Below are 12679 nucleotides of genomic sequence, written 5' to 3'. Positions count from 1 at the left end.
CAATTGCACTAAAATGAAAAGTTAGAATCTTAAACTGATCTCTCAGTGGGAATGTGTAAAAAGTGGATGAATGTTTGGAATCTGGTAGGATGCTCCATCTTTGACCTGAAAAAAATCATAAGAAAAATAAAAAATGAGAGAAACCATATTCTTGTGAAGTATGTAGTTCTTCTTTTACACTTAAACAGAGTATGTTACAACATATGCAAACACATGCTGAAGAGAAACCATATTCTCATGCCGTATGTGGCTATTTTTTTACAAGGAAACACAACTTAATCATTCATATGAAATACATACTGGAGAGATAGAATACTTTTCTTAAGTATGTGGCTCTTTTTTACAAGGAAACAATATTTGGCTAGTCATATGCGAATGCCTACTAGACACCATCCTCAAGTATTTAAAGTCTCTCTATACAGGGGTTTGCCAGAATAACCTAGCATGACGATAATGTCCCCTAGACCAAATATTCAAAACCACATATTATTCACAGCCCAAATAAGATCTCACTATCGCTAACCCTAATTAGCTTTTACAAGGAACGGTGCAACCTTTCCAAGTGATGTTACCTCAAATAATAGCACGAAGCTGGATACTCCACTAGACTAGATAAATTCTTGTCCTGGAACCCAGTAAGACCAAGGGACTAAAATAAAAGATATAGTGCAAGATATGAAAATGGTTAATTAGGAAGAGGAAAATTATGTTTCTTTACTAACTCAGTGTTTGAGAGATAAAGATGTTTAATGGAACATTCGAATATCTATGTATCTCATATAGAGTTCAAGTGTTAGCCTCAGGCAGTGTGCCACTTAATTTCTGAGAACTTCGACTGAAGTAAAATAAAACAAAAAGAGAGAAAGAATACTTTTCTGAAGTATGTGGGTCTTCTTTTACAAGAAAACAATATTTGGCCAGTCAATGCCTACTAGACACTATCCTCGAGTGTCTAAGGTCTTTCTGTACAGGAGTTTGTCAGAACAATCTGGCATGAGGATACTTTTTCCATAGATGTAAACCCTGACCAAATATTAAAAATCACATAGTATTTGCAGCCCAAATAAGATCTCCTCATTACGGCTACCCCACAGCTTTTCCGAGGAATGGTGCACCTTCTCCAAGTGATATTACCGCAAGTAATAGCACGAAACTGGATACTCCACCAGACTAGATAAATTCTTGTCCTGGAATCCAGTAAGACCAAGAGACCAAAATAAAAGGTATAATACAACGTATAAAAATGATTAATTGGGGAAAGGAAAATTATGTTCTCAATTCTTTACTAACTCAGTGCTTGAGAGATAAAGAACTTAAATGGAACATTCGAATATCTATGTATCTCATATAGAGTTCAAGTGTTAGCCCCTGGTTGTGGGCTCCTTGATTTCTGAGAACTTCGACTGAAGTATATTTTACTTCAAAAAAAGAGATTTCAATTATACCAATCATTATAGGAGCAACTGGGCCTATGAAAAAGAACTTTAAAAAGTATTTAGCAAGTATACCCGGTGAACCAAGTGCAAGTGAAATACAAACGATTGCACTGAAAGGAACGAGTAGAACCCTAAAAAGATCTCTTGGTTCGACTCACTAAAATGGGGGTTAATGTTAGACATCTCGTTGGATGTCCCACCCCTTAGAAGAAAGAAATGAAGAAAAATGAAAAAAAGAGAGAAACCATATTCTTGTGAAATATTTGACTCTTCTTTTACAATGATACAAAATATGTTGAAACATATAACAACATATACCGGAAAGAAACCATATTCTTTCAAAATATGTTGCTCTTCTTTTACAAGGAAAGAACTTATGTCACAATATACGCAAGTGCATACTAAAATGAAACCATACTCTTGTTAATTATCTTTGTCGTCTTTTTATAAGGAATCCAATATGTTGCATGCGAATACTTATTGTAAACGAAATCATATTCTTTTATAAAGCTTTTACTTTTAACAGACATACATTATATACTTCTTTCTACCAAATAAGTCTTATTCTAATGCTACAAAGTAATTATATATTATTTTAGTAATTTTATGTAGCAACACATTTCGAACACATATTTTTCAGTGGGTGACCGCCTTACACATATGCAAATACATAATCCTGTGAAATGTTGGTACTCCTGCAGTATTTTACCCACCGATTTCCCGATCTTAGCCGAGCGTTGATCGACATCCGTCAGAAAACGCCGGAACATGGCGAGCGGTACGATACTCTATCAGCCAATCAGGGCGCTTCAAACGAACGCGCAGCAGACGAATAATTTTCGTTGAAATTACACACAAAAAAAAGCTATCGGAAAACAAAATGAACCAAAAAAAAAAAATATTCAACAAAATAAATTTATTTTACTTTAAAAAAACTTACGGTAAGTGTTTGTGATTTATTTTATCCAAATTTTTTGTATTAATTTTATCCATTTTGTTGTGTGTGTGTAATATATTTTCCTTGTAATGTTGTTGCTATTCACATACTTTTAGCGTTCTTGCACCCTAGCTCCGAATTCTTGGCTTTCGTCGGCGTTAACGCCGAAAGCGTTCGTCAACGCTCGGCTAAGATCGTGAAATCGGTGGGTAAAATACTGCAGGAGTACCGAAATGTTTGCTTTTTTATACAGAAATAAAATTTCATCATTCATGCGAAATGAAATATGTAACGCTGCTGTTTTAAAAGCAATTCAATATGTCGCAAAGTATAAGGAGACTAGAGAAAAATCTAATTTTATTTATTTACATGAATATTTAATATGAAAGGATACTTGGTTGATAAAAAAATTTTGGACTTCGGATGAGCATTAGATGTGCATGTAGTCTAATGATGTCCTAAGAAGAAGTGTTTTGACTGGTGTTTTGAACAGGAATTGCCTGTTTCAGCGATATAGTTGTCCATCTATTGCCTCTACTCTATATGAATTACAGTTATTTTTTTCGGACTGTTGCTTCCCTCCACTATTTTGTAAGGATTGGATGGCTGGACTCAAACATTATCCCCGATGTTGACGCCTTTCAGCCCTTAACTTGTTTAATGGTATCAGAGCCTCTTTTCTTGTTTTCTCCATACTTTATCTTAATTTTTTTAATTTGACAGCTGACACTGTTGACCTAGTCGTTCTACCAAAGAGTCTTTGTGCTGGGTTTGTGATTAGTCCTTTTTTTACATGGTAGTCACCACTTATCAAGGTCTGGGAGCCACTTGGGGATAAGGATTATTGCGTGTACAATAATCAATGGGATAATATCATAGTAATTGTTAGTAATGGAGATTTGATGAAGTGTCTTACTTAAGGAGGCGGTTCATCAGGAATTTGTTTATGTTGTCCTTTGCTTGGCGATTTGCATAAATTCACCTTCTCTCGATGCTTTGCATTTGCAGGAGAGGTGTGTGGTGATTTTTGCTGCTGCTTCGGCAGCACCATTTACTTGTCTCTTGTAAGATGATATTGTTTCATGCTTGAACAGCCATTTCCTTACAAATTTTCTGAATGTGATGAGAATTGAGGACAGTACCCCTGGAATTCCATGGCGTGCGAAATGCGCTTTCATGCATTTAATCATTGTTTCTGATGTGCGTGTACCCAGTTTGTCAGTAAGTATGCCCCCTGTGATCAGATAGCTGTTCCCTCCCTATGATAGGTTTTCTGGGACTCGTGTTTTGTTTTCTGCTTCTGATGGCTGATCAATCAATCCAGCGTAGCCATAGCTGAGTTTGTAGTGTAATTCAAATCTTGTCGGTAGCTGAGTACTTGATGCTTTGCCAAGGCTATCAAGGGTATTTTATTCTGACGCCATCACTAGATGGGGGTGCCTACGGCTTGAGAGAATATCATCTACCTTCGAGAGAAGGATAGACTGTGCCAGTTTCTCAGCCTGATATATTACCTCGCCTTCCCAAATGGTGACCCATCTCGTACTGGCTAGGCTTAACATTGCTTATCTTTGGTGATCTGGCAGAACCGGTATGTCAAGGTGATTGTACCGTATATGCTAGCTGATGGTCTGCATAAGTTGTATATCTTTGTTCAGCATTTGATAGTGATAGTGCAAATACAACAATTTGTCAACTTGTGTTACCTCAATATACCAGAAATGTCAGAACTAGGTATAACAAAAAGCACGATAAAAAAAAAGTTGAATAGTTTCCAGAATTACAAAACGCCTGGCATATGCCACCTATCTAATTTATGGCTTAATTAACAGCACTTCATAATGGTAATAGCAATTGCTATAACAAAGTATTGAGGAGTAAAGGGGCATGGTAAACTCTAACACCAAAAACAAGTTAAACAACGCTACAATAAGGACCCACTTGCTGTCCCATTACAACTTACAAGATTTTCACTTGCCTGGTACTTGACAACATCTAGCTACGCCTCCTTTTTTGAATATACATGAAAAAATTACAAGTTAGAGTAGAAAGAACAGTTTAGACACCAAGAACCAGTTGTTGAATAATAAGATCATCCTTGAGGACTGTGATAAAGGGAAAGGAACCTTAGCATGGCTTGGATTGAAAATTCATATAGTAGTGTGTCTCACACGTGGCCACTCTGGTGCTTTGATTCATAAAAATATCAATCCAGTAATGAAAGAGGCCCTGGCTGTATATATAAAAATGTTGCAAACAACAATGGAATTTAACTTCACTAATGGAACTGTAAAAATCTTTAACATCAAAATCGAAAGGAGAATCATCGTAACACATAGCATATCTTTTCGCCTGACGATTAAACCTTTAAGCAAGCTACTAAAAAATCCAGATGGTCGACAATAAGATAATCCTTGAGAACTGTAAAAAAAAAGGGGATAGGAACCTAAGTATGGCCCTGGCTGTATATATAAAAATGTTGCAAACAAAAATGGAATTTAACTTCACTAATGGAACTGTAAAAATCTTTAACATCAAAATCGAAAGGAAAATCATCGTAACACATAGCATATCAAAAAAGCCAGAGTGACCAACAAAACCCGAACAAAAATGTCGACCACCGTGGATTAGTTCAAGTTGTATATCAGCTCAGATGCTGAATAAAGTCGATGCCTATAGGTTGTTCATAACTCCTTCAGAGATATTAATATCAGAATATAGTTTTTTTAGATTAATGTGCATCTTTATAAGTTTCTTTATAACTGCAAAAAGGTCAAACGGAAAACTAACATCCTGATGAAAAAACTGACATTAAAGACGCAGAAGAGCAGGAAAAATAAAAAAAATATTTTGAACAGGGGAGACAAATTCAATTCTGCATGCTAGGATGAGAGAAGAATTGGTAGTGAATATATACGCCGTATCAAGAAAATCTCTAAAACAGCCTATGACGAAAAACAATATCACTGCCATTAGCCACCTGGCTATGCCAGTGATAGCATGTAATATTAACATTGCTAACTGGTCACAAATGTATGTAAACGGACTGAACACTAAAACGTGAGAAAATCTTGGCTCTATACATAATAACATACAAAAATTAGAGTGTGTCTAATCTATATCTGGCCAGAGAAGCAAGAGGTCTGGGTGTCTAAAAAATTGATCATCAGCACCATGCCATTGTCGTGAGCACGATATACCTGATAAGCTCCCAAAATACAAATCTGAAAGTAGTGCTCCAACATCAGGAAAGAAGAGCCATCAAAACTACGTGCATCATGAAGATGGCAAAACACTTTAGCCAAGACTGTCTTCTAAATATTACAGAATCTTAAAACAACAAACCTTTGCAAAAAGAGTCTCCAAAAGTATATCAAGAACTTCCACTGCAAAAAAAAAATGGGAAAATAGGACTACAGCATGCCAAATAAATTCAATAAGGACTATATTCATAAGAAAGGTTTTATCGACTCGCTAAAAAGGATTGCTCCACTATAATAAAGAGATGATTATATTGGCTGCCTAAGATCAAGTTTTAATGACCAGTTCTTTTCAGAAGGTGAGTGGTCTTAGCAATTACAAATCCAAGTACTGCCATTCAGAAGTAGAACGTGTGCGCTCCCTAACATCTAACTATAACGTTCTGCTAGAAGACGATGACTATATAATGCTACACAATTGAGTGTTAGAATAAGATTTTGTCTTTCGATTCTATAATATCTATTGGTAAAGGTAAAACTCTGGAGGGAAGAAGAGATACTTCGTTTGTATTAGTCTTTTGTAAATTGAATATAAGCCATATCTCACTAGATACTTGACAAAATAAAAATTAAACAACAATTTATTTGGTTTATTTCATAGCGCAAACGTAATTGGACGATGGTGCATGTTAAAACCAAATCCCTTACATTTGAAAGCGTTACAAAATGTTTTATATTAAAGTACATATCTAAATGTTCACATTAACATTACTGTAGATGTCAATCGATGGGAAAGGTAGATTGAATCTGCTGATGATGATGTTACTTTTCGAGCTGCGAAACAAATGCAGAGAATTTAATATCAGGTAAGCATATTGGTAGTGAAGTTAAATTCAAGTGGGCCATCTACTGTGGTTAGAAGCTAAGAAAAAACCGTTCTTCACCCATGGAGTATTGTTGCTCTGGGGAAAATGGCTTACCATACAAACGTCCTCGTGTATGTCTGTCCTGTGAGTTGCATGCGTTAAAAAAGAAAGAAAGAGTTCATCATGGCGGCCGTTATGTTTTGTAGTGAATGTAGTCTCGCGAGATCACGCGCGCGTACCTTATAAAAATAGGACACTTGTCGGTGGCAAGGAAGAAAGAAATCATTTGACATTTGGGAAACGGCAAAATCAATTACGAGAATTTGTGTAAGCAGTGATTTTTGCCTGTTGATCGATCGCATGAAATTAATATTTTTTTTGTTTCTGTTCTTTAATAGATCGGCTGAAAAGGTCAGGAAAACTGTCGGTATTAATTTTATAACCAGAATCGTCTACCTTGTCGTGAGCACGATATACCTGATGAGCTCCCCAAATACAAATCTGAAAATAGTGCTCCAACATCAGGAAAGAAGAGCCATCAAAACTACGGGCACCATGAAGATGGCAAAACACTTTAGCCAAGACTGTCTTCTAAATATCTAAACAGTGATTGAGATGGGTAGTTGAGTTTAAGGGAAATTTCTGACAAGACGCCAATCTTCAGATTACATAGCAACTACAGAGGATGCATAAGGGTTGGATGAAGACAAATTATACACAACTATATCATGTGCTTTCATCCATATCAAGCCTCTTGGAATCTATAAGCCGACATCTATGTTTATCTACTATCAAGTTAAAATGACGTAAGAAATCGGCACATTGTATAGGGAAATTTGCTAGTACAATAATATATATGAAACTTCGATGTAAATATCTGTGGAAGCATGCTGGATGGCTTGAAAAGACACCACACTATTTTTAATATCTGGTCCTGGTTTAGTTTAAATGGAAATATCTTAATGCAAGGGTACATCATCTACAGACTGATGAAACCCAAGTTCTCTCAGTAGGTATTCAAGTTCAAGTTTCAGGAATGATGAACCCCACATTTCACACAACAAGCGTTTCCCCAATGTGAGTTCACCTACGAATTTGAAACTTTGATGTGAAAATATTGAAACACAACGATAAGATTTTAATTTTTTTGCTGTCACAAGTCACAACAAACATCTATATCTTTCCTACGTCACTTGATAACCAGTGATAGTTTACTTCCTGATCCTGAGAAGGTAAAAGCCATAAAAGAGATGCCATGCCCGATAGATGTTAAAGGATTGCAACGATTGGTTAAATTCGTGAATTACCTGGCAAAATTCCTGCCACACATATCTGACGTGATGGCTCCAATTCAAAATTTAGCCATGGACGTGGTCCCAAATTCGTGAAGAGCTTTTGTGAAAATTAAAAACTTAGTGAGTTAGGCACCAGTATTAAGATACTATGACCCCAACAAATCTTTGGTCATTCAATGTGAAGTAAGTGAGAAGGCTATGGGGGCTCCAGTACTGCAAAAGTCAACCCCTAGCCTATATCAACTGCGCGCTGACTTACACAGAAACCCAACATGCACAAATTGAAAAAAAACTGCTAGCAGTAGTCTATGCTAGTGAGAGGTTTCATTAGTATACTTTTGGTCGATGGATAACAGTACTGACCGATCATAGGCTATTAGAACGATCATGAACAAAAAAATGGGGAAATGCCCAAAACAACTGCAAAACATGCTAATACGACTACAGGCTTATGATGCTACCGTTCTATACCATCCGGGTAAGGAGATGTTCCTTGCAGACACACTATCAAGAGCATGTATCCATGGAGTGAACAGCATTATATACATGGGGTCAATGCGTTTTGGGATCAGCCCAGTTAACAGGTATTATCCCCCCTAACATGACCCTGATATAAATAGGAACGCACATGGAATATTAGCAGTAGATAGTAAAATTTGGAGGAAGCTTAGTAGTCAGTCAGACTTGATCAGAGATAGAGTTAAATGTATATACACTGTATATATATTTGGGAGCAGATGCACATGGACGAGCTTGAAGAGATGATCACATAGAAACCATTAGAACACACCTACACACCCGTTAGAGCAAGACAACACAGACAAGGTTATATAGCAAATATTTAAGAAGGCACGACAAAACATCAGAAGTGAAAGGAATTATATTTTTATCTGCAAAAGCTTGATTTGATTATTGTTATTTTGAGGCAGTAACAGCCGAGGGATACCATGGACTAAGCAGTTTGTGATGCCCTGAAACAAGCATTCACTCTCATGTAAATCAATGACTCATCGAAAGAAAACTGAATTTGAAAGATGCTTCTGACTTAGCTCTGTTATGTCACTTGCATCGATGGGAGTTATCCCCCTTTGTTCAATATTTAAAATGTAAACTCTCGGACGTGAACGTGAATAAACGAGACTTGGGCGGTCGGCCATTTTGGGTCCCAACGATGATTTGTCTTGTCCTGTTGTTAATGATATAACTATATCAAAAACATGGTGTCAGAACAATGGATTTACTAACGAATGTGAGCAAAATACGGGGAAAGACTTATACTAAATACCGAGCCGAAGAGATGTTAAAAAAAAAAGAAAGTGAAATTCCGTAAGAACTCCAGTATGAATAGCCATGTGAGCCCACCAGAACCCTTTCCGTTCGACCAACCCGAGTAATAGAAAAATGGATACGACAGTTCAACCGTTACTGTACAGTGTCAAGCCTTGATGAAAAACCAAGTCCTTGTCAGGTGGACACCTTAATATATTGTATGGGTGATAAAGCTGAAGACATTTTTGCCACATTCAAACTTGCATCCGAGGAAGCCCAAAACTTCAATATAGTAGTAGCAAAGTTCAATGACCATTTCAAAGGTGACACGAACATAATTTACGAATGGGCCAGATTCAACCGAAGGTGTCAAGAAGAAGGAGAGTCCATTGATTCATTCATCCTGAATCTCCATACACTAGTTAACCATGAAGTCCTTTCTAACTAATATTCCTGGTGAAGCAAGTGCAAAAGAGATCCAGACAATTGCACTTAAGGGAACAATGAGGATACTAAAAATAGCGCTCGGTTGGTTTCAATAAAAAGCAGGGGAATGTTGGCGGCTGATTTGGCTGCCCCATACCCAGCGTTACAATCTTCAAAGGAAGAAAACTATTTAAAAAAAAAAAGCTAAAAACTGCAATTTCTGAGACCTTCACAAGGAATTAATTCGTAACAGAATTATAGTTGGGTGCACACAGAGCAACATCAATAGACTGTGGGTTTAGTGAATTCTTAATGGGTCGATGCTTGAGGACAAATGTCTCGACCCCCCCCCCGGATCTACTAAACTCCAGATGGCCCGATCTTGACAGTTTTAGATAGAGGGAAAAGAACCAGAAGGCCCAACAACGACCCACGCACTGCCTATAACAGAAAGCTAAAGAGTTACAATCACTCGAAAATGGAACACGAGTATGGGTCAGAAGCTCCAACCTTCCAATCAAGGAAGGCATCTTTGTTGGAACCGCAAACACACCAGGTTCCTATATTCTACAGACCAAAGAAGAAGGGATAATAATCCAAGGCAATAAACAACACATCATACCCAAACCACCAGAAATAGTCGAGGCTCACAAATCGGAGTCCCATGAAGACAGTCATCCACCAAGGGAAGAAACCGTCAGAACAACATGCCCCACTCTCACCTCTCAAGAGTATACAACAACCAAATCTGGACGTCAGTCAAGACCACCTATCAAGCTAGATCTATAATATATATAAATTTTAAAAAATATTATATTAAAAAAATAGAAAGAGAGAGATCATATAGGTTGAGGATATCAAACATTATTAAATGAAAAAGAAAAAAGATGTTATATCACTTGCATTGGTGGGAGTTACCGCCCTTTGTTCAATGTTTAAAATGAAAACTCTAAGACATGAACATGAATGAACGAGACTCGGGCGGTCAGCCATTTTGGGTCTCAACGATGATTTGTCTTGTCCTGTTGTTAATGATAGAAACGTAACGAAACAGCTCGTTCTCCAGAAATGGTTCAGAAACAAAATGAACCTTGTATTAACGTATAAAGTTTCAACTCTACAGTTTTAAATATTTCCAAGACATTCAAACAAAAAAAATGAAAGTAAACAAAATTTCTGGAAGCAGACACCATCAAAGCCACACAAATGAAAGACAGAATTGGAAGGGAATACCTCAGGAGAACAAGAAAACTTCTAGAAACTAAATTATATAGCAGAAACCTAATAAAAGGTATAAATACATGGGCAGTATCTCTAATAAGATACCCAGGATCGTTCATAGGATGAACTAAAGAACTGAGACCCATCGATCAGAAGACCAGGAAACTCATGACCATGAACAATGCAATACACCCAAAGGACGATATTGTCCGACTCTATGTGAAAAGAAAAAAAGGCAGGAGATGGCTAGTTTGTATAGAAGATTGTGTGCATGACATAAAAAAGAATTTGAAAAATACGTAACAGGGAAAGGATAAAACACAAGAAAAAAATAAATGCAGACTCTGTGGACAAAGAGACGAAACGATATAGTAAGCAAACTGGCCTAAAAGGCATAGAAGAACAGACACGACTAAGTGGGAAGGGCAGTACACTGGGAATTATGTAAGCAACTACAGCTCGAATGCACAGACTAGTAGTACACATATAAGCCGGAAATAGTACTTGAAAACGAGCATCACAAAATTCTATGGGACATGGATACAAACTGATAAACTCATCCAAGCAAGAAGACCAGATGTCATAATGATTAACAAGAAAGAAAAATCCTGTCAAATCGTGGACTTTGTTGTTCCAGCTGACCACAGGACGAATATCAAAGAAAAGGAGAAATGGAGCAAATACGCAGAGCTGCCCAGAGAGCTAAAAGGGATATGGAAGATGAAGAAAATCAAAGTAATACCTATAACACTAGGAGCACTGAGAACAATCCCGAAAAACTTAGAAAAAAGAATGGGAGAAATTGGAATCAGAGGAATGGCTGGAAAAATACAATGAACAACAATAATTAAAACAGCCGAAATATTAAGGAAAACCCTTGAATGTGGAGACTAACATACATGAACCAAAAGCGTAGACCAGACAAATTGCCACAGAGACAAAACATGAAGTGCTACATAAAACCAACAACATTGAAGGTGCATACCTATAAGTTCTACAACCTCACCCCCATCCCCCCATTACCACATCACTGCTCCAACCAAAAAGAGTGAAACAAAATAGCCAAGTAGTCAAGGAGGAAGGCAAGACCGAGGAGCGAGCACTGACCAGACCTCCACTGTATAAGTGTGAAGAGAACAGAGACCTTAGAGAGGCTTATTGCAACTCAAATTCCAGTAAAGACCAATGGCAATTGCCAACAAGAAATCAATGGCTAACAGCTGTTGCGATAATGCAAATTTATTTTCAAATGGTATCGAAAGAGGTGAAGAATACTGGAAAATATGAGAAGACTTGTCACTCAGCTTCCAAGAAACACCAAAGGTTGTATTCAATGAGATCTTTGATAACCTGTGTGAAGGCTGATTGAGAGCTAATAATAATAATAATAATAATAATAATAATAATAATAATAATAAAAATAAAATAGTAATAATAATAATAATAAAAATAATAAAATAATAATACTAATAAAAATAATAAAATAATAATAATAATAATAATAATAATAGAAATAATAAAATAGTAATAATAATAAAAATAATAATGAAAAATAATAATAATTAAAAAATAATAGTAATAATAATAATAAAAAAATAATAGTAATAATAAAAATAATAGTAATAATAATAATAGTAATAATAATAAAAAATAATAGTAATAATAATAGTAATAATAATAAAAATAGAAATAATAATAATAATAATAATAATAATAAAAATAATGATAATACTACTAATAAAAATAATACTACTAATAAAATAATAATAATAATAACAATAATAATAGTAATAATAATGAAATAATACTAATAATAATAATGATTATGATAATAAAAATAAAATAATAATAATAAAATAATAATAATAATAATAATACTAAAATAATAATAATAATAATAACAATAATGATAATAATAATAAAAATAATAATAATAATAATAATAATAATAAAAATAATAACAACAATAATAATAATAATAATAATAATAAAAATAATAAAAAATAATAATAAAATAATAATAATAATA

Source organism: Euprymna scolopes, chromosome 45 (assembly GCF_053919585.1).
Source record: "Euprymna scolopes isolate OS-2025 chromosome 45, ASM5391958v1, whole genome shotgun sequence".
Taxonomy (NCBI): domain Eukaryota; kingdom Metazoa; phylum Mollusca; class Cephalopoda; order Sepiida; family Sepiolidae; genus Euprymna; species Euprymna scolopes.
The sequence above is the reverse complement of the archived record's forward strand: the minus strand, read 5'-3'. Positions refer to the sequence as shown.